Below are 18741 nucleotides of genomic sequence, written 5' to 3' on the forward strand. Positions count from 1 at the left end.
ACATACATACATACATAAATCCATCCATACATACATACATATATACATACATACATGCATGCATACATTAATACATACCTAGAGCCTCTACTTGGATAGAGGTGGAAAATTTACATTAAGCCTCGCTTTCGAGACAAACAAATGATAACTTTTACATTCAGCCTCGATTTGATGCAGCTGCAAAATTGTATATGTATATATGGCCTCATTCAGATACAGCTGCAAAATTATATATATATATATATATATATTTATATATATATATTATATATATATATATATATATATATATATATATATATATCCTCGTTTTCGAAACAAGATAATGACTTACAAATGTTCATATAATATTGGTCGCAACTGGATTTACATACAAAAAGTTGCGTTCACAATGCTGCACACAGCAGGGCTTGCTGTGTTTCACAAGACCATAGAAGGACCCTGGCAAGACTAATGCTAATACACGCATGGTGCTTGTGTTTCATAAGTGCATTTGAACTTTCATGTAGCTGAGACTCTCAAAGCCCCCAACTGGCTACAACTTGTATTGTCTGGCTCAGCAGGAGCAGGTTGAGTTGATGAAGCCTCAGGCTTCCGAAGCCAACATAGCAGGTTGCACCGGTTCACAGAGAACAGGTTACGATGCGTAGTAGCCGAGGGGCAAGACTTAGCTTTGGGTCCATAGCTGTGGTGTTTTCGCCAAAAATGCACCTAGTAAGCATCGAAAGCGGTAAACTTCGACGTAGGGTCAAAGCACATTAGTCCTTCTCAATCATACTCAAACATTTTTACCTCTCACCTATGAAAAGTCGACAAAACATCTGGTTTTCATGGCATCTTGTAGTGTCTTTAAAAGCCCCCGTGTTAGATTAAGTCGAGTGGGCGCAGTTCAAATTGAATCAATAGCAGAGCCTAACTGTACTGAACGAATTGGCCAAGTGTGAAAACCCGGAAGTAACGTAAGTTTATTTGGGTAAGCCTAATTCACATGCCGCGTGCCACGAGCCACGATCCGCGTGCCGCGAGCCAAAGTTCACGATGCACGATTAGCATGTTAAGCTAGAAATAGGTGCATTTTCACTCTAATTCACTTTATCGATTCATCTTCACTGTTAAATCACATTTAATAGACGCCTTGTATGTGCATTAAGTGGTGATGTGCGATATGTGTGTTCACGAATTCAAGATGTGCTTGTCGGTAAGGGACTGAAAATAAATTATACGGAGGGAGGGCGAATTTTTCAAAATGATGCTGAGAAAAGTGACTCTCCCCAATTGTTATGCCGTCCCTGTATGTGCTATAGTCAACATCAATAATATTTTATTTGACAAATATTATTAATTCATAATGTGACGCCTCATCCAACGAAATATGAAGGCTGTTGCACTAATATACTGGCAAATGAGTTAAATTCAGGTCAAAGGTCATCCTGGTTACTTGATATTTTTGCTGTACACTTTCCTCCCATGATGGCCGTCCAGCAAAATCAGACCTATAGCCATATTGGCTAGGTCAAATGTCATCCTGGTCGCTTTATATTTTAGCAGAAATCTTAGTTAACATATATCTCCGTCCAATAAACTTCAGACCTCACACCTCTGTTAGCTAGACTATAATTTATAGATGTGCATAATTAGTGAGGTACAGGATGATTTGAGGGTCGAAGGTCAGTGCCCCATACCAGTCACAGTTCGATAGACACCAGCCGTCTTTGACTCTTACGTAGGATAAGCCACAGCTTAGTTGCAGAGGAGGGATAGGGCAGGTCAAAGGTCATAAATTCTCAAAAATAATATTGTAAAAATCTTCTTAATATTATCATGGCTTAAGACCTAGATATTTGAAATATAGCAACCTTACCATATGGTCTACAAAAATAATGTACAGCATTTTGATTGATCAATTTTTAATGTTACAATTTTACGGCGCAGTGTGATTTTGAAAAATACTGGCCCTCCCTCCCTATAATTTTTCTCGAGTCCCTTTCTGCATATGCCCCTTGATGTAGAATTCGTAAACACACATTCGCTTGTCACCAGTTCACAGGCACACGACGTCTTTTAAAATAACTGTCTGTCATTTTAATGTTTTAACATGCATTTTATTAAATCTGTGCAAACGGAAATCGTGCGGGCAGCTATTGAGACATACAGTGAACAGTGCCCTGTGCACTGCTGTGGCCGCTCAGCTCTACTGTTAACGTTACTAACTTTATACAAATGGTGAATTTTAAAATCACTCGTCTACAATTTTAATTTAATTTTAATTTTAATTTTCGTACCTTTAGAGTAATGTGTACAAGACGGCCGAGCGGCCACAGCCGTGTTCTGGGCGCTGCTCACTGTATGTCTCAAAAGCTGCCTGCATGATTTCCGTTCGCACAGTTATCAATAAAATGCATGTTTCAACATTAAATTGTAGACAAGTGATTTTAAAATTCGCCATTTGTATAAAGTTAGTGAGTAACGTTACAGTAGAGCTGAGCGGCCACAGCCTTGCACGGGGCACTGTTCCACTGCATGTCTCAATAGCTGCCCCGCACGCCTTTCGTTTGCACAGATTTTAACAAAATGCATGTTTCAACATTAAAATTGCAGACAAGTTATTTTAAAAGACGTCGTGTGCCTGTGACCAGTTCATGCATTTAGAAAGCAGCGTTGAAGCCCGAATGTTGATTTATCCATGAAACTGAATCAATGAATTAAATTGGAGTGAAAATGCACCTATTTCTAGCTTTTAACGTGCTAATCGTGCATTGTGAAGTTTGGCTCGCGGCACGCGGCACGTGAATTAAGCTTACCCTATTTCTCACGTCTTTGGAAAAGAACTTTTTCTCACTATGGGCGAACTAGACATGTTAAAGTTACCAGAATTTCGTATGCAGACGCACGCAGACAGTGTCACTATTTCGCCGAATGAGAATAGTAGCCCTTCGGGGTGGTGTGTGTAGATTACACCTTTTTCAAAAAGGAGCTCCTCCTCGCGTTCGGTTAATTCTTCGGCTGCATTTTGTTTGTTGTCTTTGCCTTGGGTCTTCGATTGTGGTAAGCCTAATTCACGTGCCAACTGCCACGGGCCGTGTGCCGCAAGCCAAAGTTCACATCATAAGTTAGAAATAGGTGCATTTTCACTCTAATTCACTTTATCGATTCATCTTCACTGTTAAATCACATTTAATAGACGCCTAGTATGTGCATAAAGTGGTGACCTGCGATATGTGTGTTCACGAATTCAACATGTGCTGGTCGGTAAAGGACTGGAAAAAACTTATAGGAGGAGGAGCGAATTTTTCAAAATGATGCTGAGAAAAGTGACTCTCCCCAATTGTTATGCCGTCCCTGTACGTGCTATAGTCAACATCAATAATATTTTATTTGACAAATATTTACTAATTCATAATGTGACGCCGCATCCCACCAAATAGGCAGGCTGTTGCACTAATTTACTGGCAAATAAGTTAAATTCAAGTCAAGGGTCATCCTGGTTACTTGATATTTTGCTTTACACTTGCCTCCCATGATAGCCGTCCAGCAAACATCAGACCTATAGCCATATTGGCTAGGTCAAATGTCATCCTGGTCGCTTTATATTTTAGCAGAAATCTTAGTTAACATAATCATCTCCGTCCAGTAAACTTCAGACCTATACCTCTGTTAGCTATAGATGTGCATAATTAGTGAAGTACAGGATGATTTGAGGGTCGAAGGTTGGTGTTCCATACCACTCACAGTTCGATAGACAAAAGCCGTCTTTGACTCTTACGTAGGATAAGCCACAGCTTAGTTGCAGAGGGGGAATCGGGCAGGTCAAAGGTCATAAATTCTCAAAAATAATATTGTAAAAATCTTCTTAATATCATCATGGCTAAAGACCTAGATATTTGAAATACAGCAACCTTATCATATGGTCTACAAAATAATGTACAAAATTTGGATCGATCAATTTTCAATGTTACAATTTCAAACTGGACGATAAGCTTACTTTATGACGACTTTGACTGGGTCCTGATTTATCACGGATTTTTGAATTCTGGCATACTAGCATAATCAAATACTAAAGAAAAAAGATGGGTCACCATGCTTGACTTTTTACAAATGTACGATGAAAAGTAATTGTTTTTCATGAATTCGCGTAAAGCAATATATAAAACCATTCATTGCAAGTTCATGCTGTGAATGAAAGTTTCACATTCTCATCGTACAATGACAAAAGTAAAACTTTGAACAGTGAAGACTCTAATTTAAATGAAAAGATGTGTGACTAAATGGAATCATTTTTACCAAATTTGCCATTATCACATCCAAAATTTCAGAGATGAAATCGTTAATTTGATGTACTATTTTAACCTTCCAGTATTGTCGATTTCATACAACTGTTTTAAGTAGCATCTACAAGTCATACATGTCTGGTACTTTTGAAAAAAATCGGTCACTGGGTAGGTCCCTGTGCTCAGTTTTTTTCATAATTTGGCAAAATGTAGCCAGGAATTCACAATTTGCCTACTCTCTCTTGTGTGCTCTTCAGAAGGTGTCATTGACCTGGCCAGTGTTAGAATAACTCAAGTCAGCCTAGATTGATAAATCCAAAAGTCCACTAATGCATTCAAAAATGAATCAATTTACACTTGCCATAGGAATATGGCTCTACAAACTGCTGATATCAGGTGGTGTCGAGCATCAGGGAGCGGAACTGCGCAAATGTTTATTTTGTCTGGGCGTACATCCCTAATAAATATACGGCTAGATGATAATTTGAGGGTGACTTGAAAAATTCTGACCATATACATGTAGATGAGGGGACTTGAAATTTTTTATGAGGATATTGAGGAGACTGAAAAGAAGATTTCAATCGGTTCCTTCGCCCCCCCCCCCCCCCCCCCCCATTATTTGTGAACGCAGCTTTACGCGATGGCACTTCTCACGTAAAATTAAATCAAGACAAATTTTGCTGGAATGTATTTTATATTATTACGCCATTATCAAGCCATCTGACTTTTGGTAAGTCTAGCGGCTCTGACACGCGAGGTCAGAGCACTATGTAATGACAGTGTCGTATAAGCCACGGTCCCAGTGCCACGGTCCATAGGAGGAGGGACCATGTTGCGCCAACCACACACCTCCTATAGGCTTTATCAAATCGCTGACATGGTTGAAAAAACGATAATCATGCTGCCGAAGCCTCGTGAAGATAGCCTTCTTTCTGACATGTCCCACTGTGAAACTATCTCTTTCAACGTAATGATACAGTCATTGGACTTCAACACCTGCAAAAAGTTAAATAATGACGCTAAAAGAAATAATTATACCGTGCACCGAACGGTGTGCACGGACGACACGAAACCTTGACCACGCGTAGCACATCGTCCGCTCGCACGGGTCCGTTACGTCGACTACAGTCTCCCAATAACTACCGCATCGGAGAGCATCCAGCTGCCCTGACACGAGACCTTGGCAAGCGAAGATGCGCATAGAAGAGCCGACCAGTACTGCGGTAAGACAGATAGCACATAACTGGTGGCGTCTGCAAATAACCTTTGACCAAAACGCCGTCATTAGTTCGAAGGTTACATGACCAACACGAATGAGCGTTTTGGGATACAAGCATAGGTTTTTACCGACAGGAATGAGTTTTACAAACTTGTGTATGTTATTTTATTAATATAAAGAAGATATTTCAAATAAATATAATACGTTTTTAAAGAGAAACGTGAGTTGGACAAGCCACGTGACACGTGACCAATAAGAATGGCCGCTTTGGAATACTAGGACAAGCTCTGCAACATGAATGAAGGTTGTGCAACAAGGAAATACGTTTTGCAAAATGAATGAAGGCTTTGCATCAAGAAAATAGGTTTGTACAAAAAGAAAATGTTTTGTACAAAAAGGAAATAGGTTTTACAAAAAGAAATGCTTTTTTACCAAAAGAAAATGTTTTGTATGAAAAGAAAATGTTTTTTTTTTTAAAGTTTTTTTGGCAAAAGAAAATAGGTTTTCACGCAAAGCAAATGGGATTTTTTAGACAAAGAAAATAGGCTTTTATTCAAAGAAATGGGGTTTTCCACAAAGAAAATGGACTATACGATAGAAAATAGGTTTTCGTGCAAAGAAATTGGTTGTAACACAAAGAAAATGCATTTTCACAAAACGAAAATAGGTGTTTGCACAAAGAAAATGTTTTGTATAAAAAGAAAGAAGTTTTTTCTAGAATATTGTAACGTTTGGCTTACCATAGTTAACGCCGACACTGCTTTTTATTTCATGACATTTACTACATTGTCTGTGTTTTGTCTGTAAAAACGTCAGTGGCAGCGTTTATTTTGTTGCGCGGTACAACAGAGAGTCCACGCTGACTTTATTTTTGCTGTATCTGTGCTTGCGCGATTTTTACTAATTAGATGCTAGAAAATCTGTCTCCTGTTTGTATATTACATATTCGAAAGCTCAGACACTGTGATCTTGTAAGTATGCATGTCATTAGTTTTTCGTTTGCGGTCTAAATTAGGTTTTGACATCGGTTTTGTGTATGGACCGTAAATGTAGCAGGGCTCTGGTGGGAGGCCGGAACGGAACGGAATTGGCACCAAAAAAAATGTAGTTTTCTCTTCATTAGAGTCCATTTTTTTCGCACACTGGATTTTGGCGTGGAACATAATGGAATTTCGAATCGAAAACAGACATAAAATGTCATTATTTCCTTAAATCTACAAGAATGTACCTTAATTTTTAAGGTTTTAAGATGAAAACACCTCAGGAAACGACGCAGTAACTTCAAGTTGAAGCCACATCTGAATTTAAATATTACCCCCGTAATTGCGCCTAATAAAGGGCACTACCATAATGTGGGGGGGGGGGGCGGTCAGCCTAAAAGAGGGCGTGTATATGGCCAACATGTAATTATGCACTCTGTTTTGTACGATCGCAATAGTTCACCTTAGTTTTCAAACAATAATTGTATATGTACGGCATGCAATTAGGGGTGTAAACACAGCCAGTCTTAAACTGATCACAAAAGAATGGCTAACGACCTTAGTTGCCAAGTTGCCGCGTTGATCGACTGATGACTGTGTATGTATGAGTGATGTCCTTTTGTATGTATGTATGTATGTATGTATGTATGTATGTATGTATGTATGTATGTATGTATGTGTGTGTGTGTGTGTGTGTGTGTGTTATGTATGTATGTATGTATGTATGTATGTCTATATGTGTGTATGTATGAGTGATGCCCTTTGACCAAGTTGATTGCCCAATCAAAAAATTGATGTCAGCCTCACGTTTTTTACCAAGCATGCCAAGGGGCGAACCATTTGATTTCTAAGGGAGGGCCTGGAGGATTAAGGGAGGGGGGAATTGTCTGCCTCCCATGGAGAATAAAAAATTAATTTGCTGCAATACCCCAAAGTGAGAATCAAATGACACCACTTCCCAGAGATGAAGATAAAAAATATTATCAGGGGCCGGAAATACCAAACATGAGTGTTTAGAACCTATCTCAGTATTTGGAGCTGCCGCCTATGGCGGCAGTCATATTACAGCATGTATGTTTCAGTTGATATCTTTACATTCATGTAGTTTATTCATAATTAACAAATTGATTTTGACACCTCCGTTATGATATACTATTCCGAATTTTGCTCTGTTTAGCATTTGAAGAATGGACGCAGATTCATTTCATCAGAATATTTGATACAACATAATAATTACGAATTCAATTTAGTTTTGAGTTCATGAAAATGCAGCTTTGAGATCTGCATATTTCAATTTGTTTAACGTGGGAAGGGGTTAGATGTGCAAAATTCTGCACCATCAAAGATTACAGGTTGCATGAATGAACTTTGACATGCACAAAATATGCACGTGCACTTCATTTTGAGAACAAATGAAATCATTTGCATAACCGTCAGTTGTGTAGAAAAAATAATTTGTTGCGCGAGCATACTTTGAAAAATATAGTTGCCATAGTTGGTGACAAAATTTATTGACACCTCCATTTCCTCCAGTGACCCCCAAAATCATATGGTACTCCCTAAAGTCTGCAGACCCTTGGCAAAACAACCCCAAAAGGCATCGATCTCCGCCAGGAATGTGACTTTACCAAGATATCCATCATTTTATCGGCTATATGGCCTACTTTGACGCCAAAATTATATAAAATATTCAAAACGGCATGTGAATGGTAAATTTATCTGTTCGCTCATTGATCACATGATGCTTTCCCATCCAAAAGCCTTATGAAAATTCCGCTGACACATTCTCACTTGAGGCGATGATGACTTTTGACCTCTAAAAGTGATGCATTGCCGTCACTGCTCACAGTAATTTGCAGAATGGAATAAATGGCAACACAAATTAAAACCCTGTTTCTCTTCATCGGGTCCTTATCTTTCTTGCTTTCGCCCGCTGGATTTTTCGGAGATTTCATTGAATGGCAATAGCCAACTGGGTTTAATATTAATATGTTTATATGAGTACTCAGGCACCTGGAGAAACAACAGTTTAAGTCACGTGACATTGCTACCACGGTGGATTTCCCTAAAACCTTTCAAATTCATAAACTAAATGGTTTATTAGCTCAATATCTGTTGGTGTTTGACATGTACTTTGGAATACTGTATTTTAACCGGAATTTATTTTCGCTGACAACAAAAGTACTGGACATCACTATTATTTTATTATCATTCTTTCTTGTTAGTGTATGTGTAAAGAATGGGAAATAAATGTATCCACTGGGATTTTATTTCAGCAGAAAAGTGAGCTCAACGAACAAAGTGAAAATAAGTTCCGAGTGAAAATATTATATATTATGACCCAAACATGCATGGGACTATGTGCCCGAGGGTAGCAGACCATTTGACCGACGTGAGGAGGGCAAATTGTCTCCTACTTCGAGGGTACATAGTCCCTCGTTTGGGCTATAATATTTTTATTACGTGTTTCTTTTAAACAGTTTTCACTCAAAATATTTGGATTTGTTGGCAAATGATAAACAAATGCTTTATTTCCATCTTAGACGACAATCTGTAAAAAATAAAATGATTTTCATCATCGGGTGGCGCATTGATAAATTTAAAACTACTGTTATCCTGTATATCATTTTTTATGCAAGATTTTTCCGAAAAAACAAAGATTTTCTATGTAAAACATGAAATTTCAACATTTTTACATCAAAAAGGTGTCAAGCTGAAAACAGTTCCGAGTCACTTTCAGTCAAGTAATGACTATGCAGCCCGCGACGCCATCGTAACGAACGCGGGACTTTCGATATTCGAGGCATGTAATAATCTACAGTTGTTCTCTTTGCTACACAAAATCTGCCAATGAATGGAATAAATAGAATGGTCAAACAAAACTCCATGTAAAGCAGCATGGCTATTGGTACTGAAACTTTTGCATGTAGTGTCATACCATGTCCTGGCAATGTATCCATTTTAGAAGTTACAATCCATCACCTCAATCCATTTTCCTCTGGTGTCATGCCATCGAGATGAATATTTGACACACAGACCGCCACTTCAAATGGCTCATGGTAGCCACAGCGTCCTCTATCAGATACGATATCCAGGGTAAGGTTTTGATTCACCTGTAGTTTCAGATTTGAACTATTAGCTTCAGTCTAGTAGTCTTATTCATTCCCAGCAGCAGTCTCGGGAGCAGTCTTGCCTGATTATATGTGTAAGGTTTGATTAATTGTACTTGCTCTACCATAATTCCCGAAATTTGTGTTTTATTCAATAGAATTATTATTAGTTGTCTTATTCACGATTTTCATCACAGGATAAAAAAGAAAACCTCGAAAAACAGATGCATTACTTTTAGGGTTAAAAAATTAAGGTATTTTATTTGAATCCAAATTTCTCTTTTAGATCCGAAAATCCATTCTGTTCCGCAGCAAAATCAAGTGGGCGAAAAAAATGGACTATAATGAAGAGAAACGAATTTTTTTAGTGTGGTTATTATTCCGTTCCATTTCGTTCCGTCCCGTTCCACTCGTTCCGTTCCGCAAATTAGTGTAAGCCGCCACGGGCAACGGTCCAACGTGCCACGAGCCAAAGTTCACGATTCAAGATCTCCAGGGGAAGCTAGAAATAGATGTATTTTCACTCCAATTTAATTTATCGGTTAATCTTCACGGACAAATCAACATTCGGGCTTCATCGGCGCTTTTTAAATGCAATACTGGTGACCAGCGAATATGTGTTTACGAATTCTACAACTTAGGGACCGTTCAGTTTTTACGGCCGGGGGGGGGGGCGGCAAATCCAGGGGGGTCATTGTAATTTTGGAATCCGCAAAGGGGGGGGGGGTCTTCGCTTTTTCACTGGTAGGAAAGGGGGGTCACCCACATTTTCAAAACATAATACCAACAATAAAGTTCACTTTATGCCATGGCCATGATCGACCCTCTTTACCGGCGGGCCGCCTTCTGCGGCCCCACTACAATAAATTGACTTTATGTAGTAATACCCCACGGCAATCTTACTGTAAAATTCCCAATTGAAGCCGCGGCTTGTATTAGAAACATTTTTGAGGGACCCCTGGGATCACGCACTGAATAATGGTAATGGCCGCGCACCTTCAGCGGCCCTGTCCAGTAAAGTCTACTTTATGCAATAGCCATGATCGACCCTCTTTACCGGCGGGCCACCTTTGGTGGCCCACTAGAATAAAGTTGACTTTACGTAATGGCCCATGACCCTCTTAACCGGAGGGCTGCCTTTGGCGAACCACTCCAATAAAGTTTACTTTATACAATGTCCATGGACATGAGTTGTCTATGGAAATGAAGTTAAAAATTGCCTTACAGTCGTCCTAATTAACAGACGTTTCAATGGATGTGGCTGAGAAGTTTGTGCACTGGCATCTCTGCTACACAAATAAAGTGCGCCGCGTACCGGAGTTCAAATCAAAACCATGCGGGTAAATTTGACATATGGGTTTTGGTTATTTTTCAGGGGGGGGGGGTCATCAATTTTTTTCGTCTGACAAAGGGGGGGGTCATCTTTTTTTCACAAAAAATGCAGGGGGGTCTATATTTTTTGAACACCGGCAACAAGATTTTGCCGCCCCCCCCCGCCGTAAAAACTGAACGCTCCCTTAGGGCATATGCAGTATGGGACTCGGCATAAATTATACGGAGGGAGGCCTGTATTTTTCAAAATCACACTGCGTATTAAAAACGTGACAGTATAAATTGAAAAATCAACATTCTGTACAGTAATTTTGCAGATCATATTGTAAGTTTGCTACATTTTAAATATCAAGGTCTTAGGCTATATTAATTTTAGGACAATTAAAAAATATTCTTGAGAAAGTCTATCACCTTCGACCTCCGAAGCTGTGGCTATATCTTTTCCTACATTAGTGTCAAAGACGGCTGGTGTCTATTGAACTGTGGCTGGTATAAGCCCATGACCTTTACCCTCAAATCATCCTGTACCTCATTGATTATGCACATCTATAATTAAAGGCTAGCCAACAGAGTTAGAAGTCTGAAGTTCGATGGACAAAGATAATTATTTAAGCGAAGTTTTCTGCCTAAATTACAAGTCACCAGGATAACCTTTTACCTCGATTAATGACTATTCGTATAAATCAGTTACTACAAGTTCTACACCATTCTTAATTTTGGATATGAGGCAACCAATGGCGACTCAGCCTGTACCTTAGTAATAAAAACAAATCAAATAATAGGCTGGCCAATACAGCTAGTCTAACTTTTGCCGGACAGTCATCATGGAAAGGAAGTTTGCTGCAAAAATATCCGTAATAAGGATGATTTTTACCTTAATTTAACAACTTTGCCGATAAATTAGCAACTACAAGTGCAACAGCTTTCATTTTGTTTAAGGCGTATTATGAATTATTATTTGCCAAATAAAATATTCTTGATGTTGACTATAACTCGAACAGTATCGGCCAATAATTGTTTGGCATAAAACTAGAAAGGGTCTCTATTTTATTGCAAAAAATGATGCGCAACATCATTTTGAAAACACTCACCATCCCTTCCCATAATTTCTTCCCAGTCCCTTACCAGCCAGCACATTTTGAATTCGTGAACACACATGTCGCAGGTCACCACTTCATGCATGTAGAGGGCACCTAATTGTGATTTAACAGTGTAGATAAATCAATAAAGTGAATTGAAGTGAAAATATATCTATTTCAAGCTTAAACTGCAAATGGGAATCGTGAAGTTTGGCACGTGACATGTGGCACGTCGTTCACGGCACGTGGTTCGCGAAACATGGCCCGTGGCCGGTAGTGCTTGAATTAGAACTAACCCGGGAAAACACAGCATCGTACGCAGAGCTAATGGTACAGCTGATGGTACAGCTTTTTGTGTTGATACATCGGAAAAACACAGTAGTGAGTGTTTTCAAATTTTACCAAATTACAAGATTTGAGTTTTAATAAGGCGCCATGTTACTCATTCCGGATTCCGGATTCCATTTTCCATTTTCCATAATCCATTTTTCCGGTAATTCCACCAAACGACCCGTATCTCCATTGAGAAGCAAGCTTTGAAATAAGATGCCCAGAAGTACGTCAAGGCAACTCTGGGCTCACGGGCTTTTATTTTGAAGAGCTTTAGTCAACATTCAGACAGTTTCCCTACTTTTAAAAGTTACACTCAGACATAGGATGACTCTACGTCAATAAAACTACCTAAAGATGACCTTTCAGAAACAGTTTTCAGAAACACAGTCTCTTATTTTCGTCTATGACTGTATTGGTGAAAGTTTAATATGAAAAACTGAGTTTTACCATCAAACTGTGTAGTAATGGTAAATGTCTCATTTTGCAAAATTACATAAACATTGTGTTGACTCAAAGAAGGAATTGTCAGGGCTAAGTGAGCGTTAGGATCAATAAAAATACTGCAAGCAGGTTGGGAAAAGCTGTCTTAACTAACCGATTTTTCTTTTATTGGATTTAATTATTTGTTTTCCTGATAGTCTCATGATTTATTAGTAATACTGACTGTACTGAGAGCTCTTCTCTTTTTTCTTTTGTCATTGAAAATAACATTTTCCGTAGCTGTCTCTATCAGGTAGCGTCTACGGAGTTGAAAATTTGTCAAATATTTTAAATATTGTGTGACAGGTAAATCCTATCCCCCTCCTTCAAACTCCCTACTGGACCTTGCCTTGCGTTATTCTCCGCTTTTTAAAATGCATTTCTCTATTTAAAAACATTTTTACTTAAAACCGTGTGCAGACTTTATCATAGAAAGCCAAACGCTTTACTATTGAATGATCACAAACAGTCAACTCACTGAATGCAACATCACCAAGAAAATGCAAGAAACTTACCCTATTTTCTCCAGCTGCATCATATACATAGAGATATTTATGATCCCTGTAATCCTTGCTCTTCTTTAAACAGTTAAAACACGACAATTTCAAAACCTATACTTACCTGAAGGAAAGACCAAACAAAAGCAAGGGATTAGTCTAAGCATACACTGTTTGAATACCTTCGATATTTCACCTCGTGACTACCTTGAATGGCACAATATTTCTGACTCCATATTGAGTTATCATATACATTCCAGATTGCATATTTTCACATTAACTTTTCCATATGGGATAACATTGGCAATAATAGCTAAGGGTTTTAAATTTTACAAAGGTAATAATTTACATACATGCACACAGAGACATTACAAAACAGGAAATGAGGTATGTTTTTGGGCATGGGAACATTTACACAAACGTAATCATTGGCTTAACAGACTTAATGTGTGTTACATCATACTGGTAGTTCAGCTCATGTATTATTTAAAATATTCAAATGAAGAACAGCAAAATCCACATACTTGGGAGGAATCTAAAACCTTGACGAAATTTAGGGGCGACGAAGATGACACATGGCAGTATTGTATAATGTGATAGCACATACAGGAAAGAACATAAATCATATAGAGGCCAATAGAGTCAACAGGAAGATGCGAGAATTTCAAAGGAGAATAAAATACCAGCAGTACAACCAAATATCACTTACCACAGTAAGAAGACCCACACCAGAACCAATGTTTAAAAACAATGGAACGATGTTGAATTTGCCAGCTTTTCCAGTGACAACGACTTCATAGAGTATGCCATATGCTTTTGTTAGTTTTCTGTATTCACCAGTTTCATTTATCTTGTACTTGTAAGCAAACCTAAGAATGATAATTTTACATATCCATCAGCAGTGGTCAGCCTTTCTCATCCACATTTCATCCACTAACCATTTAGATAGTCAGTGGATAAAGGGGGTAAAGTTGCCACACTTACTCTTGTTCAGGTAGTATGGAACTTACTACTGTATCATCATACTCAAACGATGTTCAATTACGGTGTGATTCCAACAAATTAACAATAAATAGGAATGAAACAGATTTTATTATATTGAGAGCCGCCTTTGAAACTGAATGTCTCTGGTTCTGTTTACATCCGTAACGAGCAAATCAGAGAAGTTGATGTTGCCGTATTTGTTGGTATTTTGTTGGATAAGCCTCTCTCGTAGTCTGAACATATTGATAGATAAATCAGATTATTCGAAAAAAATGTGGAAATTTGTACAGACTCAGATCCATTTCACATTTGCACATTTTATTACTTTTTTAAAATGCATTTATACTTCCCCATATCAGCTACGGTCCAGAAGTTTAGGGAAGTAATTATTCCACACACTTAAACTGTATCTTAGCAGCCCCAAAAATGATTGCTCGCGCGATGATCTTCAAATGAACCATGGACCACTCAGTTCTTATTTCACTCAATTTAATGTTTTAGATGTTTTGAAATTCAATACTTCAATTCCTCCTGGCTCATTCGTTTACAGCTTGATTCACAAGCATTCACCACTTGAATTAGCAGATTACTTCAGTGTTAGTTGTCATGACGAAAATACCAGAAATTGCCAACTTCAAAACCTACGTCTGTACCATGCAGTGACAAATTCAGGCCAATTTGCTTGTTCTTTTTCTGGAGCAAGAGTTTGGATCGACTATCGACTATCTGATTCTTATGTCGACAAACATAGCTTCAAACGAACTTTCAGACAGCATTTGATCATTCGGTAACAGGTGATATATATATATATATATATATATATATATATATGTATATATATTCCCCCCGTATTCCGAACGAGTGTGACTGCGTCGCGGACGAGTGATTCCCGTGTAGCGGCCGTATCCCTGCGAGCCTACAAAAATAAAATAGCGTCTTCTGATGTTGAACTTAAAACCTGCGAGCCGAAGGCGAGGGGGATACGGCCGCTACACGGGGAATCACTCGTCCGCGACGCAGCCACACTCGTTCGGAATACGAGGGGATTATATATTTATCACATGCATAGACCCAGTTTTCCTTGAATAAACCTGTGAGGAATGATAATTACTGGGAAAGAACGAGAGGGAGTATTTTACAAGAATTCATACGCTTGTGTTATGCGGTCGTGGCTGGGTCACAGCTGACTTGACTGCGCTCAGCTGTACATGTCGAGGTTAACTTCGAGCACGCCGAAGCTGCTCCTATGGATAATTTAGCGTCTCTCGTAGGGCTCTTTCTGTGCGAATCAAGCGGAAATAGGAAAGAGTATGGATTTTTAATGCAAGGTATTTATTTGGTACTTACTATAACATCAATTTGAGTGAAAATTCATTCATAAAATTATTGGACGTGCAAGCGGGACGTCGCGACACTCAGCCACGGCTACCGAGAACGGGTTATTTTGTCAATATTCGAACATCATTCAAAGAATCCTGCTTTGTATAGTTTGTATGAAATTTTCAAAATTACCAATTGTTATATTTTACGAAATTCGAAATAATCAATAAAATGAGCTTGTTTAAATATAATTAAGGACAGTGTTCGGCTCTGACTCAATCGGTAAGCCTACAAGCAATGAGTTTTTCTTAGCTCAGACGCAAGATCGAGACGACGGAAGTTCAACAACAAGGTACAATGCGGGAAACGTACGCGTGGTGCACAATATGCATGGACAAATCAATAGCTTGCACCTTTAAATGCACTGATAACCTTGTGAACTCGTCGCTCTTGAAAAATAAATAGCGTTTCTTCTGATGAGTCTCAAGTCAGAGTAGCCTATCGTCATTGTTGTCAGGAATGATGAACGCTCTTCGCGTCCTCAGCTCGACCAACCCGGGGGCTCGACTCGTTGACTGCCACGGCAGCATTCATCGTGATGTTGAACTTGAAACCCTTCAACGTTGCTTCAGAAAACATTCTTACTGCTGAAAGGGATGATTGGTACGTGTCTTTGGTCATCGGCTATGCTTATTATGTTGTTTGATGGACATCGACAGGGGCACTTTTGACGAGGTATTCAACACAAAATGTCGGTAACAACTAACATAGCGTATTGAAATGTCAGTGGTGTAGAGATCAAACGTTTCAATCGCAAATCAACGACAACGACGAAGAAACACAAATTCATAAATATTCTAGTATCGACGATATTTTGTATTTTACATTATGTATTTTTATAATCCATATTTCCTTATGCTTCATTACCCTCCCACTTTTGCATTTTAGGGATTTGAAAATAAGTTCTGAACAGCTGATTTTTTATTTACGTTTTTTAAGTAGTCCAGGTCCCATATCCATCACATGTGGAATATGGATTCATCGTAGTCATATTCCTATAGTGTGACGTCATACTATGGGGATAACTGGGTCTATGTGTGTGATAAACATATATATATATATATATATATATATATATATATATATATATATATATATATATATATATATATATATATATTATATATATATATATATATATACCAAACAGGAATTGAGCGATTACTTTTGACTGAGATCAGACTGACAGGGCATGTACGGTACACATTGACAACGGCTGTCACTTTCAGATGTGGATTAGAATTCAAATGACAAAGACAATGGATAGTATGGAATTATGACTTACCTGAAATTAAAGCCCTTTGCAGTCTTGGCACTGCGATTGTCAAGGCGACGAAATTTGTAGCGTGGTTTACATTTATCTCTACCTTTATCCAAATTACAATTCCATTCAATATATATACCAATAACTCCACCCTGGATAGAGATTAATGATAAAAAATCCTATAACTCAACCCTGTCATAGATCTCAATTATACAACACCCAGGGACAATTCTGGCAATGTTTAATAATCACAATCATACCCATCCATAATCCGATAACACTAGGTCAAAATTCGTAAGAAAATAGTTATGAACATATACACAAAACAGCACAGAACAGACAATAAAGCACTGGTACACACAACAATGTCAAATTCATGAAAGAAAGATATATGGACCTCTGGCCAAAAGACCAAGAAGTGATGTCTGACGTTTCGAAAATATTATAAAGCGAATCAAGCCCCACAAGTGGTACCCGCTATATATCAATAATATTCAATCTAAAATTGTTTTTATTGGTTGATAATATGTTAAAGGCTATGTGTGTTACAATTGGTATCACTCACACAGTCTGAATTGTAATAATGTATCACAGTTTGTAAGTTTTAATCTTTTTATCTGCTCTGACTTGAAGTTCATAATTTGAAAAGAGGATTTAATCTAAAGTAAGACAATTATATAAACAACAAATTTGAAATCAAACTATCCCTTACAAGTTTCATGTGATTTAATATACTGTGTCAACCCTTTGTCAAAATCTCACACATAAAAATAACGCTTCAGAAAATCCAGCTGGGTTGTAAGATACTTGTAAAATCGCCTATATGTCTTGGGTACCGGGTTTACACACGTTAACAACCACAACGAACAAGTTCATAACAATAGGGATAAACATGTTTACAAATCAATTGCAAAGCAACAATTAAATGACATGTCATGATTGAAATCTGACTTTTTCCCTGATAATAACAAAGGTGAAATATTTATATAACAGCTGATGAGCTGATGGGTAATGTTCAAAAATAGTGACAGCAAGTACTTGTCAATAGCCCATTTACAGTTCCGCGGGTCAGCGTTCTATACCCATGATGCTTTGCGAAATTAGCGGCTTCGAGGTACCACTTTGACCGTTTCGCCTATTCTTTAACACAGGCCTACTATATCCAGATACAGTTTTCGCATATTTTTAGACTCATTCTGCGAGGAAATGCGAGCTACGCGGTAATATTTTATATGCCGGTGTATTTATAGCTGCCTGATGCAACAGTTTGCAAATTGCACAACAATTTTACGGAAATTTGGAAAATGTTTGTGGGATTCGCATATGTTTACATCTGTGTTCAGTGCGGTTGTAGCAAGCATTCCTGATTTTGCAAAATTAGATTTGTGAGGTTGCAACGAAAACCTTACAGGAGACACCTTCAGGACATGTTTCCTTCAACTAATGTCGGACTGGTGGTGTTTTCTTTTACAGTCCAATGATTGCCACTGTGTCGTATCAAGTTTTACATGTTTGTTTACATGAGCGGCAGTTCCATCTGTCTCCCAGTCAAAAATTTTGTTCAATAAATTTTGTCTGTAGATATTAAAATCACCCGTACTTTTTGTATGTAATATTTACGTGCTCAGTGCAGTTTCTACATTCAATTTGACGGCAGTAATATTATTGTATACCTTTGCGTGAATTCCCTTATCAAAACAAACAGCCGATTATTGTGATCAACATCCGCATGTGTAAATAAATTAGAACGACACAAATTTCCTCCAGATTTCCATAAAACAGTAAATAATTGGCGAACTGTTATATTCAACAGTT

At 38.1% G+C, this 18741-nt stretch overlaps 1 protein-coding gene across 1 annotated transcript in view; it reads left to right on the forward strand.

Moving 5' to 3' along the window:
• LOC139115229 (uncharacterized) overlaps window positions 1–18741 on the forward strand; it is a 211995-nt gene that overhangs the window by 37544 nt on the left and 155710 nt on the right. The window lies entirely within an intron of this gene.

This window comes from Ptychodera flava, chromosome 17, assembly GCF_041260155.1.
Source record: "Ptychodera flava strain L36383 chromosome 17, AS_Pfla_20210202, whole genome shotgun sequence".
In the NCBI taxonomy this organism is placed as follows: domain Eukaryota; kingdom Metazoa; phylum Hemichordata; class Enteropneusta; family Ptychoderidae; genus Ptychodera; species Ptychodera flava.